General features: G+C 36.3%; 2 long non-coding RNA genes across 4 annotated transcripts; both read left to right on the top strand.

The window, feature by feature from the left end:
• Positions 1-160: 160 nt before the first annotated feature.
• On the top strand, positions 161-3,164 carry LOC21398330. Of its 2 annotated transcripts, XR_002903128.1 has the most exons (5): positions 161-328; positions 500-576; positions 942-1,045; positions 2,739-2,833; positions 3,070-3,164. It is a non-coding gene; the product is annotated as an uncharacterized LOC21398330 (long non-coding RNA). The 2 variants fall into 2 exon arrangements; XR_002903127.1 differs by having other exon boundaries at positions 161-576.
• Positions 3,165-3,229: 65 nt separating this feature from the next.
• On the top strand, positions 3,230-14,893 carry LOC112093606. 2 transcript variants are annotated; one of them, XR_002903130.1, is made up of 3 exons: positions 3,230-3,441; positions 14,528-14,615; positions 14,816-14,893. It is a non-coding gene; the product is annotated as an uncharacterized LOC112093606 (long non-coding RNA). The 2 variants fall into 2 exon arrangements; XR_002903131.1 differs by having other exon boundaries at positions 14,505-14,615.
• The last annotated feature ends 359 nt before the right edge of the window (positions 14,894-15,252 follow it).

The following is a 15,252-nucleotide window of genomic DNA, read 5'->3' as shown; positions in this document are numbered from 1 at the left end:
TTATATTACAAAAAAGCAGAGGCCAAAATTATTTGTCCTATCGGCCAAACTCCCTTATTTTCTTGTGACTTTTCTCAAAACAGAGTATTGAGTTATATTTTTGTGTCTGTCAATGTTTTGTTTGCTATTATTTCTGACTATAGGAAATACCTACTTCTTCCGGGGTCAAATGCCAACATTGGTGGAGTATATGTTGCTTCTTTACCATGCCTTATTGCCAACTGCACTCCGGTACCGTTTCTTCTAGAACAAAGAATATGGAAGTCTCTTTTCATCACTAATGACAAAATTGTATTTAACCTTCAAGCTCGTGTCTGTTGTTGAAAAGGTGAGGGTTTTGTCTTATTTTTTTCCCCTTGCAAAATTGGTAATATACGTTTCCATGTTCCCTATATCTTTCTAGTCTCTCGTGAAGGTTGGGTTTCTGGTAAGAGTGGTGTTTTTACCAATGTGTACTTTTCTTTTTCCCTCTCCATTTCTTTCTTGGGATATTGTCAAGTGCAATCCTTCTTTGCTGTACTGAAAGCTTTATCGCGTAAGGAAGTGCACTATGGAGCATATTGGACATCTGAGCAGGTAATTGGATTTAGTTTTGCATAGAGTTTGCTAACAAACTTGCCGTGGCTTGAGACACACACGTGCAAGATCATCACATATGAATCAACAATGTCATATCTTTTATAGTAATTTTCTTGTTTAGAATTTGTTGAACTTCTAATTATCGTCTAGATGTTCTGAGGAACCTGTGCTGCCTAGACTTGTGTACGTTATTTCTATTTGCCTTATTTCTTTTGAAGATATTTTATCCATGTTTTTATAGGGAAAACTTGTGTGTTCGTTCTATATGCCTTCTTTCTTTGGAAGATTTTTTAATTAGTTTTTGTTCAGGGAAATTTTATTTTTATGTAATGCAATTTTAACCTATCAGTTGTCAAAAACAGGTGAATACAGCTGGTGATCTATGCACTATATGGCAAGAGAAGATGCACGCTCCTATCCTACTTCGTTGCAAGCTCATTTTCTGTGAGGACTGTGTTTCAGAATGGTCAGTTTATTGTCTGTTATCTAGACAATGTTCTGTTTTCCATTCTTGGAAAACTCTTTCTGCAATTACCTTTAGTTGCACTTTCTGCCTATTACATAATTACATTGAGGTTTAATATGTAGTTGTTCATAGTTCCTATTTAATTGAATTATTTTTGTGTGGTTATTTTGAGGTTTACGTCTCAAAAATGCCTCGAGGCTTACGCCTCGCCTTGCAGAGGCAAATCATTGACACCTCTTAAATATTGACACCTCATTAGAGTTTTATTTTAAAAAGGTTAAATATTGACACCTCATTAGAATTTTATTTTAAAAAGGTTAAATATTGACACCTCATTAAAATTTTATGTGGACATTTTATATTATTTGTTTCCGGGAGCAGGGTGCTGTGATGGATTCAACCCTTTTGTTTCCCCATGTATATGTTAAGATTTATTTTAAAAAGGTTATAGCACTCCTTTTGATGTTGGGCACAAGATAAAGAGAGAAGAGTTGGAATCTAAATAGAGAAGACATAATCATAAAAAGAAAGGGAACCAATAGAGAGAGAAACAGAACCAGAAAGAGAGACTAGAGGATTAAGAGAGAGAACAAGAACACAAGATGGAAGTAGAAATCTCAAAATTTTATTAATCAACCAAAAACTCTCTTTTGAAATTATAATTACTATGACGTTTATAGAAATCTATAAAACTAATAATGTAAACTTTAAGTAAATATTCTAAATAATCCAAAGGGATAAAAAATTATCTCAAATAATCTTAAAAGATAAACTTAATGTCAAAATCAAAAGTAAATATTGAAATTAACTAAATCCTAATATCCTAAATCTTAAAAGATAAACATAACTTCAAAATCAAAATTAAACATTGAAATCAACTAAATCCTAATATCCTATATACTTATTCCTCATCACCTTTGATATTACCCTTTTTCTTGCAATCATGGCAAGTTCCGTGTTTTCCATGTTTTGTTTGTTGTTGTGGTTTTGTTTTTGAGTTTTTGGCTGATTGATGGACATATTCTCTTTGATTCAAGAGGGAACGGACATGTCCTTTGTGCAGGGTTTTGGAATGAAAATTTCCTCTTTTTTTTTTGTCCTTCCAATAGCTTTAACAAGTTGTCTTTGAATGGACTAAAATGCTGGTTTTTGGTTTAATCTTGGATGTTACTATAAACATTCGAACGTTTTTGTTTGACCCATAGAAGACACAAGAATATAAATATTTAAAATTTGTTATGTGATGTCCGCCATTTAAGATTCATTATTTAACATGCTACTTATGACTTGTAAGGCAATAAAAACGCGGGACAACTTGAATTCATTCTGCAATGACCATGAATTGACTTGGTTGTAATTATGTTAGAATACTCCTTCCTAACAACATAGTCCAATCATTGTTTACTCATCATTTATTTTATTGAAAATAAAAATAATTAAATTCTATTTTTATAGTGGAATTCAAGAACTCAACAGTAGTCTTTAAATAAAAAATTTAATTCTCATCTTGGGCCTCACACGTGTGAGGCAGATCTCTCAAATATCTTTTGCCTATCTGTAATTCTTCGTCAATTGCAGTCTAAATACAATCCAGTTGAGTCCGTTTTCTCCATTAAATCTTGGTTAGATTTGTTTTCTTTCCTATTATTGCTCTGGCTCTTAACCTGAACTTTTGATTTCTAAAAACTTCCAGGGTTGCAAAAACCAGAATGGGGTATGGTGCTGAAACACTTGATTGAAAAGGGGGTGCATGTTTTTATTGAACTTATACAATGTCCTTTTCCTTATGTGAGTGAAGTCTTTCTTTAGGTGCCTCTTACTAACATCTTTTCCTTGTTATGAGTCAGACAAGTCATGTAGGTAACACGAGAATCGGCTCTATATCCTATTATCAAATTTTAGATGAATATGGTGTTCTCAATGTTTGTTCCTTTGGTTTTGTTTCAGTTTTTCAAAATTGGCTGCATTGTGTTTTCCTAGTTGATTTAACGTTTTCATTTTCATCTTGTGTCATTATTTTCCAGGCCAAGAAAAAGGAGGAGAGGACAAAGTGCTGGATAAAAGGAAAAGGTAGAAAGAGGAGAAAAAAAAACGTAAATGAAAAATAATAAAAAAAGTGAGGGAATGAAGAATGGAAAGAAAAGGAATAGAAGAATAAAATAAAGTTAAAAAGAAAGAGGAAGAAGAATAAAAAAAATGAAATTAACAAAAGAGTAGAGCGGAGAGCAAAAAAAAAAAGTGTGACAAAGGGGTAAGAAGTAGAAATGCGAAGCAGCAGCTGTGGAAAAAGGAGAGAGAGAGAGAGAGAGAGGGAGAGAGAGAAGCTGGACGTCAACATAAATTTGCTTCTTTATGCATGCCCATGTCGCGGTGGTGGACAAATCCAACCAAAGAAGGTATTTTTCTTTGTTATTGTGTCTGATAGTGTGCATTATGAGTTTCAATCGATTGCTAACACTTGTAAATAATGATATCTGAAGAATTTCAGAGAACCGGAATAGGGCTTTGAGGAAGAATATTATTCTTATTCTTGTTAAAAACGTACTATACAATCAAATATATATACACACTTTAGGGGATAACCACATCCGGTTGAATCCCTTAATTCTAGCAGACTAGATAACAAAATTAGGAAGCTACTTATCTAGTAATCAGAAAAATCAGGAAACTAATTAAATCCTCTATAAATAAGAAAACTAACAGGTGTACAAGATCAACCTATTTACACTGGATTTCCACACTCCCCTTCAAGTTAGAGAATGTATGTCAATCATTCCCAGCTTGGATAGAAGAATGTCAAATTGAGTTCTTGCAATGGCTTTGGTTAATATGTCTGCCGTTTGCTATCGCGTGGGCGTGTAGACAACTTCAACGATCCCATTGGCTATCTTTTCTTTGATAAAATGACGGTCTATTTCCACATGCTTGGTACCATCATGAAGGACTTGATTTTTTAAAATGCTGATGGCTGTCTGATTATCACACAACAGTTTCATAGGAGTCTTAATTGGAAGTTGTAGTTCCTCTAGGAGTCTTCTTAGCCACATCCCTTCACAAATTCCATAGGCTAGGGCCCTGAACTCAACTTCAGCACTACATGCAACTACTGATTGTTTTTTACTCCTCCAGCTGACCAAATTTCCCCACACAAAGGAACAATATCCGGAAGTTGACCGTCTATCAGATCTGCATCTGACAGAATCTCTATGCCCCTGTTGATTCCTTTCTTGAAGAATATACCTTTTGCCAGGAGACATCTTTAAGTACCTCCGAATCTTGTACACTGCTTCTTGATGCTCTTCATTCAGACTATTCATGAACTGACTAACTGCAAAATTGATGTCTGGTCTTGTGTGAGACAAGTAGATCAATTTGCCCATTAATCTTTGATATCTTCCTTTTATCTACTGGACCTGAGTCTCATTTAGTTTCAATTTTGTTGAATGGATCCATGGGAGTATCTGAAGGTTTGCAGCCAAGCATGCCTGTTTCCTTTAGTAAGTCCAGTGTGTATTTCCTCTGCAAGATTGAAATTCCTTTACTAGACCGTGCTACCTCCATTCCAAGAAAGTATTTTAGGACTCCGAGATCTTTAATTTCAAATTCTCGACTTAGAACCCCTTTTAGCTGAGTAATCCCTACCTTATTATCTCATGTGACAATTATATCATCAACATAGACAATAAGGATTGTGACCTTACCATCTGGAGTTCTCTTGATGAACAAGGTATGATCAGATTGTCCCTGTAAATACCCCTGCTTTTGAACTACCTTGGTGAACCTGTAAAATCAAGCTCTTGGAGATTGCGTGAGACCATACAGTGACTTCCGAAGCCTGCAAACCTGTTTGTAATCACTTGGCTTCTTGAGTCTGGGTGGGATCTCTATATATACTTCTTCTTCCAAATCTCCATTGAGGAATGCATTTTTAGCATCAAATTTGTGCAACTTTTAGTCAAGGTTGACAGCTAAAGAAAGTAGAACTCGGATGGAATTCATCTTTACAACTGGAGCGAAAGTTTCCTAATAGTCAATTCCATAGGTTTGTGTAAAGCCTTTTGCCACAAGTCTAGTCTTGTACTTGTTAATACTTTCATCTGCTTTGTATTTAACATTGAAAACCCACTTACATCCTATAACATGTTTTCCCTTAGGGAGTTGAGTGAGTTTCCACGTGTCATTCTTCTGCAAGATTCTTAGCTCTTCATTTACTGTTTTTCTCCATTCTGGATGTAGTAGTGCCTCTTGAATGTCTCTTGGCGTCTGGATGCTGTCTAGATTTGTGGTAAAGGCCCTGTAACTCGGAGATAACTTCTCATATGACACAAAGTATGAGATAAGATATTGAGTGCACGATTTAATCCATTTCCTTTGAGCAATTGGCTTGCTAAGATCATTAGGCTAGCACACATCATTAAAAGAGGAATAGGGTTCAGTGTTACCTTGTATCACTTCATTTGGAGTTGAACTCGGTTGTTTGCTTGGCAAGGCGTAGGAGTCTCAGGATGCTCTACTAGTTTAGCGGTTGTCTTACGTCTGGTGTAGACTAGGAGTTCCTTCCCAGCCACGGGTTTAAGAGGAAGATCACTCACGGGTTCTTTCTCAGGTTCTTCTAACATCATACTATCCCAAAACTGATATTCTTCTTGTAGTTTCTCTCCCTGAATAGATGTTTTAGAATAATATGGGACATTCTCCATGAAAGTCACATCCATATGTTATATGTTTTCCTAGTAGATGGGCAATAACACTTTTGATGAGGTGAGTACCCTAGGAACAAACACTTGACATACTTGGGATCAAGTTTGCTTCGTTGATGAGAAGGAATATGGACGTAGGCTAAACATATAAACACTTTGAGAGGTATAGTATTCACCACCCTTCTTTGTGGGAAGAGTTTAAGAAGAAATTTGGCATGGTGTATCAAATCCCAATATTCGAGATGGCATCCTATTAATCAGATAGGTGGCAATTAAAACTGCTTCCCCCCAAAAATGTTTTGGCACATTGCTGACAAATAGGATAGAACGGGCTACCTCAAGGTGTCGGCACTTCCTTTCTACTATTCCATTTTGTTGGGGGGGCTTTGATGGATAATGCCATTCTGTCCAATTTCTGCGTCCATGGTCTTGACTAACTAAAGACAATCATATTGTTTTCTGCTTTCTAGATTTTGTACTTAGGGTCATTCGGTTTTGGTGAAACAGCCACTCCCGTGAGATAATCATCTTTCCCTTTGCTTGAGATGAACATCATTACAGACTTGGCCCATTGAAGATAATTGTAGGTTTTGAGAAAAAACTTATTTTCTCTCTTATTTCAATCATGGTAGCATACATTTTATTTATATGATACATTGTACCCTTGATAGGACAGCTCACAAACATCTAACAAAACCAGAAACTATCTAAATCCGGAAACTAACTAAAGAGAATCCGGAAACTACCCTATTTCCTAGGAACCTTACCCCAAACTAAGGGATTCGGTCCTTTTATTCAAAAATAGAAAAAGTAAACTAGAAAACAGGAAAGTAAACAATTTTATTCTCTATTAGGAAATAAAATCTTCTATTTTCTGACACTCCCTCTCAAGTTGGCGCATAGATATCATGCAAACCTAACTTGTTAACAAGGAAGTCAAATGATGACTTGAACAGTCCCTTTGTGAGGATTTCTGCTGTTTGTTGTGTCGTTGGAACAATTGGCATACAGATCATTCCTCCCTCAAGCGTCTCCTTGATGAAATGTCGATCAATTTCAACATGTTTAGTTTAATCGTGTTGCACAGGGTTGTTGGCTATGCTGGTTGCAGTTTCGTTGTCACAGTATAACTTCATAGGGGCTTCTATAGGCAACTTTAACTCAGTCAATATCCGTTGTAGCCATAATAGTTCACAAACTCCATTGGCGTCTATATTATGTCTCAGCACTGCTTCTTGCTACTATACTATGATGATTGTAGTTTCGTTGTCACAGTATAACTTCATAGGGGTTTTTATAGGCAACTTTAACTCAGTCAATATCTGTTGTAGCCATAATAGTTCACAAACTCCGTTGGCCATTGTTCTATATTCTGTCTCAGCACTGCTTCTTGCTACTATACTTTGCTTCTTACTTCTCCAAGTGACTAAATTACCCCACACATAGGAACACTATCCTGTTGTTGATCTCCGATCAGTGGAGGATCCTGCCCAATCCGCATCGGTGTATATTTCAATCCCATGTTGAGTGTTCTTTTTGAAAAAAAATGCCTTTCCTTGGAGAATTCTTCAAGTACCTTAGAATACAATAGGTAGCTTCTAAGGGTGCCTTCTTTGGTGAGTGCATAAACTAACTAACGAGACTAACTGCAAAGGCTATGTCTGGCCGAGTATGAGATAAGTAGATCAGTTTGCCAACCAACTTCTGATATCTTGTTGTATCCAGCGGATCTCCTTCTTTACTGTTGCCTAGCTTAACATTGGGATCCATTGGTGTATTTACCGGTTTGCACCCACCCATACCTGTCTCATTCAGCAGATCTAAAACATACTTCCGTTGACTTACAACAATAACTTTCTTTGATCTTGCTACCTCCATTCCTAAGAAATATTGAGGGGGCCCAAGTCTTTGATCTCAAATTCTGTAGCTAAGTTCTTTAAGCGGCGCATCTCTTCCGAGTCATTGCCTGTCAAGATAATGTCATCAACATAGACAATTAGGACAGTAATTCTTCCACTTGATAAGTGCCTAAAGAACATTGTGTGATCAGTTTGAGCGTGTGTGTAACTCTGCTTTTTTACTAAACAAGTAAATTCCACGCCCGTGGTGATTGTTTCAATCCATAGAGTGACATTATCAATCTGCACACTTTTGAGCCAAATTTTCTTTCAAAACCAGGTGGGGTATCCATGTACACCTCTTCTTCCAAATCTCCGTTTAAGAATGCATTCTTGACATCTAGTTGTTGTAGTGGCCAGTCCAGGTTGGCTGCTAATGAAAGAAGCACTCTTACAGTATTAAGTTTTGCTACTGGAGCAAAGGTCTCCATGTAATCAATTATTCCATACGTTTAAGTGAAGCCCTTAGCTACCAACCGGGCTTTATATCTTTCCAGAGATCCATTTGATTTGTACTTTACAGTGAACACCCATTTGCATCCTACAGTCTTTTTGTCCTTTGGTAGGTCCACCATCTCCCACGTTTTGTTCTTCTCAAGCGCTCCCATTCGGGAACCTGTAAAGCATCTTGAACATTCTTTGGAATTTCCACAAGTGAGAGTTGATTAGTAAAGAAAGAGCAAAACTGGGGACAAATTTTCATAGGACACAAATTTTGACATTGGATGATTAATACATGACCTAACCCCCTTTCCGGAGAGCAATTGGAATATTAAGGTCATAATTGGAGAGTTTTGGTCCTGTCGTGAGTTGGAATCTTGGCCTTGCTGGGAAACTTCATAATTTTTTCCATGATTCAAGTTCTTTTGAGAGTAAACCAGTTTGAATTTTTTCTTATTTGCATCTCCTTCAATAGAATCATTATTCTCTGCTGGGACAAGACTTGTTTTTGAGAATTCCTCATTATTTATAACATTTGTGTTTTCACTTTGGTCTTGTTCATTTTGAGTCAAAACTGAGTTTGTTGGTGACTGTTTAGAACTAGATTCAGACATTAACTTGTGTTGAATCTGGAAAAAATCTTCAGTCACCAATTTTCTATTTTATCCCAAGTCGGATTTTCACTGTTTGTCTCCCCCTGAAGAGGAGACTTAAAAAAAGGTTTTGTTTCAAAGAAAGATACATCCATAGATACAAACATTTTTTTAAAAAATAGGATCATAGCATTTGTAGCCCTTTTTTGTTGGTGCATATCCTACAAAAACACATTTTCTGGCCCTAGGATCCAACTTACTCCGGTTTTGATCATGATTGTGAACAAAGACAGTACGCCCAAAGACTTTAATTGGTAATTTGGATAAGATCCTAGAGGATGGAAACTTCTGTGAGAAAACTTGCAAAGGAGTTTGAAAGTCTAGAGTTTTTGAGGGCATTCGATTAATGAGATAGGTTGCTGTGAGAATTGCATCACCCCAAAGGTATTTTGGAACATTATTTGTGAAAAGCAAGGCTTTTGATACCTCTAGAAGATGTTTATTTTTTCTCTTAGCTATTCCATTTTGTTGAGGGGTGTCATTGCATGAACTTTGATGAATAATACCCATTTCAATAAAAAAATTTCCCAAAATATTATTAAAAAACACCTTTCCATTATCACTTTGAAAAATTTGAATTTTCTCATCGAATTGAGTTGTACCATGGTGTAAAAGTTTTTGAAAACTCCTTCAACCTCTGTTTTTTCTTTTAACAAGTAGACCCAACTTACTCTAGTGTGATCATCTATAAATGTGAGAAACCATTTTTTTCTGAAAAGTGTTGGAGTTCTTGAAGGACCCCAAACATCACTGTGGAAAAAGGTTTAGTGGGCTTGAATAGTCGTGGATGGTAGGGGGATCGATGTTGTTTTGCAAACATACAAATCTCACACTGAAATGAAGATGGATTCTTATTAATAAACAAAGATGGAAACAAATGTTTCAAATAATACATACTTGGATGGCCAAGCCTATATTGTGCCATAGCATAATTTCATGATTACTAGAAGTAGACATAGATTCAAAACATAAACTTTGGACTGGTTTACATGGTATTGTTCCATCTTCAAAACAATAGTCCTCCATTTTCCCTAGCACTGTCAATCATTCTCCCCAAGGCCAATTTCTGAAACTCACAATGAGTTGGATAGAAATTAGCTTGACAATTAAGATCTTGGGTTATTTTACTGATAGATAGGAGGTTACATGATAATTTTGGAACATGAAGCACATTAATAAGAGTTATAAGGGGGGAAACTTTGATTGAACCAATCCCAGCTATTGCCAAAAAAGATCCATCACCAATCTTAGAGTGTGTTTGGTTTAAGGATTCGTGCCATGGTTCGAATTATGGTTCGTGGTTCGTTACAATGTTTTCTCTCACAAAAAACACGTAAATCGAGAATAATTCTGAATCCATCAACCAAACGTCCTTTTTATTTTCCTGTTTCCTGCACTCGGACTATAATATGAGAAGAGATGTGAGCAATTTGTCATGTGATCTGTTGCTTTGGAATCTATAATCCAAGGGCTAGAAGAAAGACCGAAGCTAGGGAGGGCTGTGACATAAGAATTACCTTAGGTTGCAAGGGAACATGAAGGAGTGACAGAATTGTGGAGATTTAAAGAGTTTGTATAGATGCTCTAACTGTTCCTTTGTGAAAGGATGCACCTCCGAGTTGATTGATTTCTCTTGAGAATCGTCAGTGGTGGTTTGAAGAGCCCTGCCATTGCCCTCCTGTTTTTTCCTCAAATGCACTGGTTTCCCATTAATTTTCCAGCATGTCTCCTTAGTATGTCATGATTTTCTACAATGATCACACCATGATCGCTTTTTCCTTTCTCCTTCCATATAAGATCCTCCTGAATTACAAGTGACTAGTGCAGAATTCTCAGGTTTGGGTGCTGGTGTTGCACTGTTTAGCATGATTCCCCTCCTATTTTTTTCTTGTCGTAATTCTGAAAAAACCTCACAAATAGAGGGTAGGGGTTTTCGGTCAAGAATCCTTCCCTTTACCTCATCTAGGCTTCTATTAAGTCCTGCAAGAAAACATATAGACACGATCATTCTCTTCACGTTTCATATACCTTGCACAATCATTCGGATTCTCCCACTCATCATCATAGCATTGATCCAGTTCCAGCCAAAGGGTCACTATCTCGTTGTAATATACCATGATCTCACGGTCTCCTTGATTGGATTGCCAGAGCTTTGATTTTAATTCAAAGATCTGTGAAGAATTTTCCAAATCTGAGTATGTTTGCCGAACGGAATCCCACACAACTTTGGCAGTTGGTAGGAACATGTTTGGTTTTGCAATTGCTGCCTCCATGGAATTTAGAAGTCATGCTCTTACCCAGGAATTTTCTGACCTCCATTTTTTGAGGCCTGAATCCTTTTCTCCGAGCTGCTTCTCTTCCCCAGTAATACATCCGAGTTTTCCTCTGCCATTGAGCACAAGTTTGACGGATTGTGACCACTCAAGGCACTACTACATCCAGAATGGAGAAAAGCAATAAATGAAGAGTTAAGAGCCTTGCAGAAAAATGATACATGGGAGCTCACTCAAGTCCCTCAGGAAAAACATGTTGTAGGATGTAAGTGGGTTTTTAATGTTAAATACAAAGCAGATGGAAGTATTTACAGGTACAAGGCAAGACTTGTGGCAAAGGGCTTTACACAAACCTATGAGATTGACTATTAGGAAACCTTCGCTCCAGTTGTAAAGATGAATACCATCCGAGTTCTACTTCTTTTAGCCACCAACCTTGACTGGAAGTTGCACCAATTTGATGTTAAAAATGCATTCCTCAAGAAGTCAAGTGATTACAAACAGGTTTGCAGGCTTGGGAAGTCACTGTATGGTCTCAAGCAATCTCCAAGAGCTTAGTTTTACGGTTCACCAAGGTAATTCAGAAGCAGAGATATTTGCAAGGACAATCTGATCACACTTTGTTCATCAAGAGAACTCCAGATGGTAAGATCACAATCCTTATTGTCTATGTTGATGACATAATGTCACAGTAGATAATGAGGTAGAGATTACTCGGCTAAAAGGGGTTCTAAGTCGAGAATTTGAAATTAAAGATCTTATATACACTTTCTTAGAATGGAGGTAGCACGGTCTAGTAAAGAAATTTCAGTCTTGTAGAGGAAATATACACTGGACTTACTAAAGGAAACATGCATGCTTGGCTGCAAACTCAGATTAGTGGGCAAATTGATCTACTTGTCTCACAAGACCAGACATCAGTTTTGCAGTCAACACAATTAGTCAGTTCATGAATAGTCTAAATGAAGAGCATCAAGAAGCAGTGAACAGGATTCTGAGGTACTTAAAGATGTCTCCCGGTAAAGGTATATTCTTTAAGAAAGGAATCAACAGGGGCGTAGAGATTCTGTCAGATGCAGATTGGGCAGGGTCTTTGATTGATAGACGATCAAGTTTCGGATATTGTTCCTTTGTGTGGAGAAATTTGGTCAGTTGGAGGAGTAAAAAGCAATCAGTAGTTGCATGAAGTAGTGCTGAAGCTGAGTTCAGGGCCCTAGCCCATGGAATTTGTGAAGGGCCCACCTCCTAACAGCTTAAGCTTTTGGGATGGATTGGTAAACTAACATGGTATCAGAGCGGGAAGTTCTGAGTTCAAACCCCCATAATTGCACTGTTTATCCCCATTTAAAATAATGAAGCATCACCAGTCATGTGGTCTGAGGCTCCTGAATCAACAATCCAACCTGTGGAATCCTCGGTTTTGACATGATGAGTGGCTGAAAAAACACCTTTCGGTGCAGTGGATCCCGTGGAGACAGTGGGGGCAAGGTTTGAATTCTGGTTGAACATCTTCTGTAGCATTCAATTTGCTCCTTGCTGAAGAGACTAGGTTCCGAGTTTGATGGACTTGTCTTCGGGGGCAGCAACAAAACTTTGAGCTTTTCTTTCTCGATTCGACTTCCAATCAACGGGCTTACCATGGATTTTCCAGCAGTTTTCTCTAGTATGTCCTGTTTTCCGGCAGTGATCACCCCAGGGTCGAGTCTTCTATTGTATCATGAGCTGCATGAGTGCCCCTTGCTACAAGGGATGAGCCTTCTGTTCTTGTTTGAACTCAGGACCTCCCGCTCTGTTACCATGAAGAATTTCATAGAACCGTAATAAGATTTTGAGGAAGAATAGACTGCATAGGAATAATGTGCTCCACTGCAATAGAGTAAGTTATTTCTTTTAAGGAAAAAAATAACAAAGTTATTTCTAATCCTAAAATTCGAAGTTATTTCTTATCCTAAAATTAAGTCATTTTTCCTTTGGATATTTTAGATCATCTTTTTTCTTTGCATACTTTTTTTTTATGCATACTTTTTAGCCACTCTCATAATTCCAAGGGGTTTAGTAAAACATTAATCACCTAACACCTTTTATTTTTATTTTTATATATAAGCAATTCATGGTGGGTTATAAAGGTTTTACATATATGATACAATTTCAAATATGATGGCAATTTATGTCATGACACGACTCAAAAGTTAAAACTAATAAAAATAGTGAATTTAGATTTATTTTAAATGAGTTTGGATTATAGGTGGATTGACACGAACGAATGACTAGTTTAATAGAAATTGACCTAAATAGATATGATCAATTATGTTTTATTCACGTGTAGTTTTATCTTATGTAGAAGTTTATATAATTTAGTTAAAACAAAAAATTTGAATGTAGAGATTAAATTTGGTGATCAATATAAATGTCAAATGGATTATTATCGTGTCATTTATATACTCGACATAATTGTTAAACAAGTTACATAGGTTACTCTTGTATGCATTGTGTTCGAATCGACTTGGATACATTTATCTCCAAGAGAGCTCTCTAAATTTTAGTTAATTTTTAACTAAAATGGCTAAAACTTATTTTAGGTAGTAACTTTTTAATGAGTCACTCAAACCATATTTCTATTTTAGCTAAACATGGATTATTTTAATTATTTTTTTAGTTTAAAATTTAAATAACTTTTTTTTAAACTTTTACTTTATGTCAAAACAAAAAATAAAATAATAAAAATGATAAATAGTTAGCAACTTCTTACTAATTATATTTAGCTAGTGGTAAATGTTTTAGCCAAAATAGCTAACCATTTAGCTAATGGTTAGAGTGGAGAGAAGCTTAAAAAAAACTAAATCATTGACTATTTTAGCTAAAAACATGAAATAACTAGCATAGTTGGAGTTGTTTTAATTGTGTTGGCTAATAAATGGTTTGATAGGAAATGATCTAATGAAATTTGATCTATATGATGTTTTACAGTTTAAAATTTTGTTTTACATACGCTATAAAAATTCTCCTTTAGCGAATTAAATTCTTAAAAGTTAAAAAAAAAAAAATTGAATTGACAATTTTTGGCATGAAACGAACCATTTAATTGCTAGACAAGCAAAGTTAAAAAAAAAATGATGGGCAAGCATCCTTGAAAAAAAAAAAAAAAAAAAGAAGCTTTTATTTCCGTATGGACGGTTAGGATCATGTCACTCAATAACTGTTGGATATACGAATGGCTGGGATTTTTAAGGGTGCGTTTGGAATAAAGATTCGTGTCATAATTTGTGATTCGCTATAGTATTTTTTCTCATAAAAAATACACGTAAATTAAAAATAATTCTAAATCATAGTTCTGAATCTATAAACCAAACGTCCCCTAAGTTAGAGAGCCAGAACGCCTATTAGAGTGCACTCCTTTTAGAGTCTTGCGGGCTTGGTAATCCCACTACCCAAGCTTTCTTGTTCTCTAGCTCTTTATGCTTCGCTTCTTTTGATTTATTCTCTCTAATTTATAGGTTTCTCTCTGTCTGTCTTCAAGGTCTTGGTTGGCTTCTTTATGATAGCGGCGATGATGACGAAGAAAGAGCCAAATTGAATAAATTGGTCGCATTTGTGTCAGGGATGAGGTAGAGATCAATTCATGTGCTGATCGTTTCTAGGGTTGGAAGAAACTAGATATCTTCTCTATCACTCTCTGCTTGTGTTCTTTTGATTTCTGCTCTCCAATTTCTAGGGTTTGTCTTTTTATCTCTTTTCTATTTCTTGGTTGATTTTTTCACTCTCTGATTTCTCGCCTTTCCAAATTCTAATATTGGTGATGATGAAGAAGAAGAGCAAAATTGAAGAAACTAGAGGCGTTCGTGTGAAAAGGGAGAGATCGGTTCGTGTGCTGACGTTCTAGGGTTTGAAGAAACTGGATTTCTTCACTATCTCTTCTTGGGTTCTTTTGATCTCTTTTCTCTCTTATTTTTAGGGTTTCTCTCTGTCTCTTCTAGGTCTTGGTTGATTTCTTCTCTTTTTCTAGGGTTTCTAAAGTCTGACAACACCGATTATGAAGGAGATGAGGGCCAAATAGGAGAAACTGGACACGATCATGTCAAGGCAGAGATTGGTTCATGTGCTGCCAGGGTACGATTTTCTTTCTGATTTGTATTATTTTTGACACATCTTTTTCTTTTCTATTCTTTTTTTTTTCCCCTGAAAATCGTACACTGAAATCACCCTTGCCTTCATCATCGCAAATGTCAATGGATAACAATACTA

This window comes from Morus notabilis, unplaced genomic scaffold (assembly GCF_000414095.1).
Source record: "Morus notabilis unplaced genomic scaffold, ASM41409v2 Scaffold70, whole genome shotgun sequence".
Taxonomy (NCBI): domain Eukaryota; kingdom Viridiplantae; phylum Streptophyta; class Magnoliopsida; order Rosales; family Moraceae; genus Morus; species Morus notabilis.
This window is presented reverse-complemented; position numbering and strand designations above follow the sequence as displayed.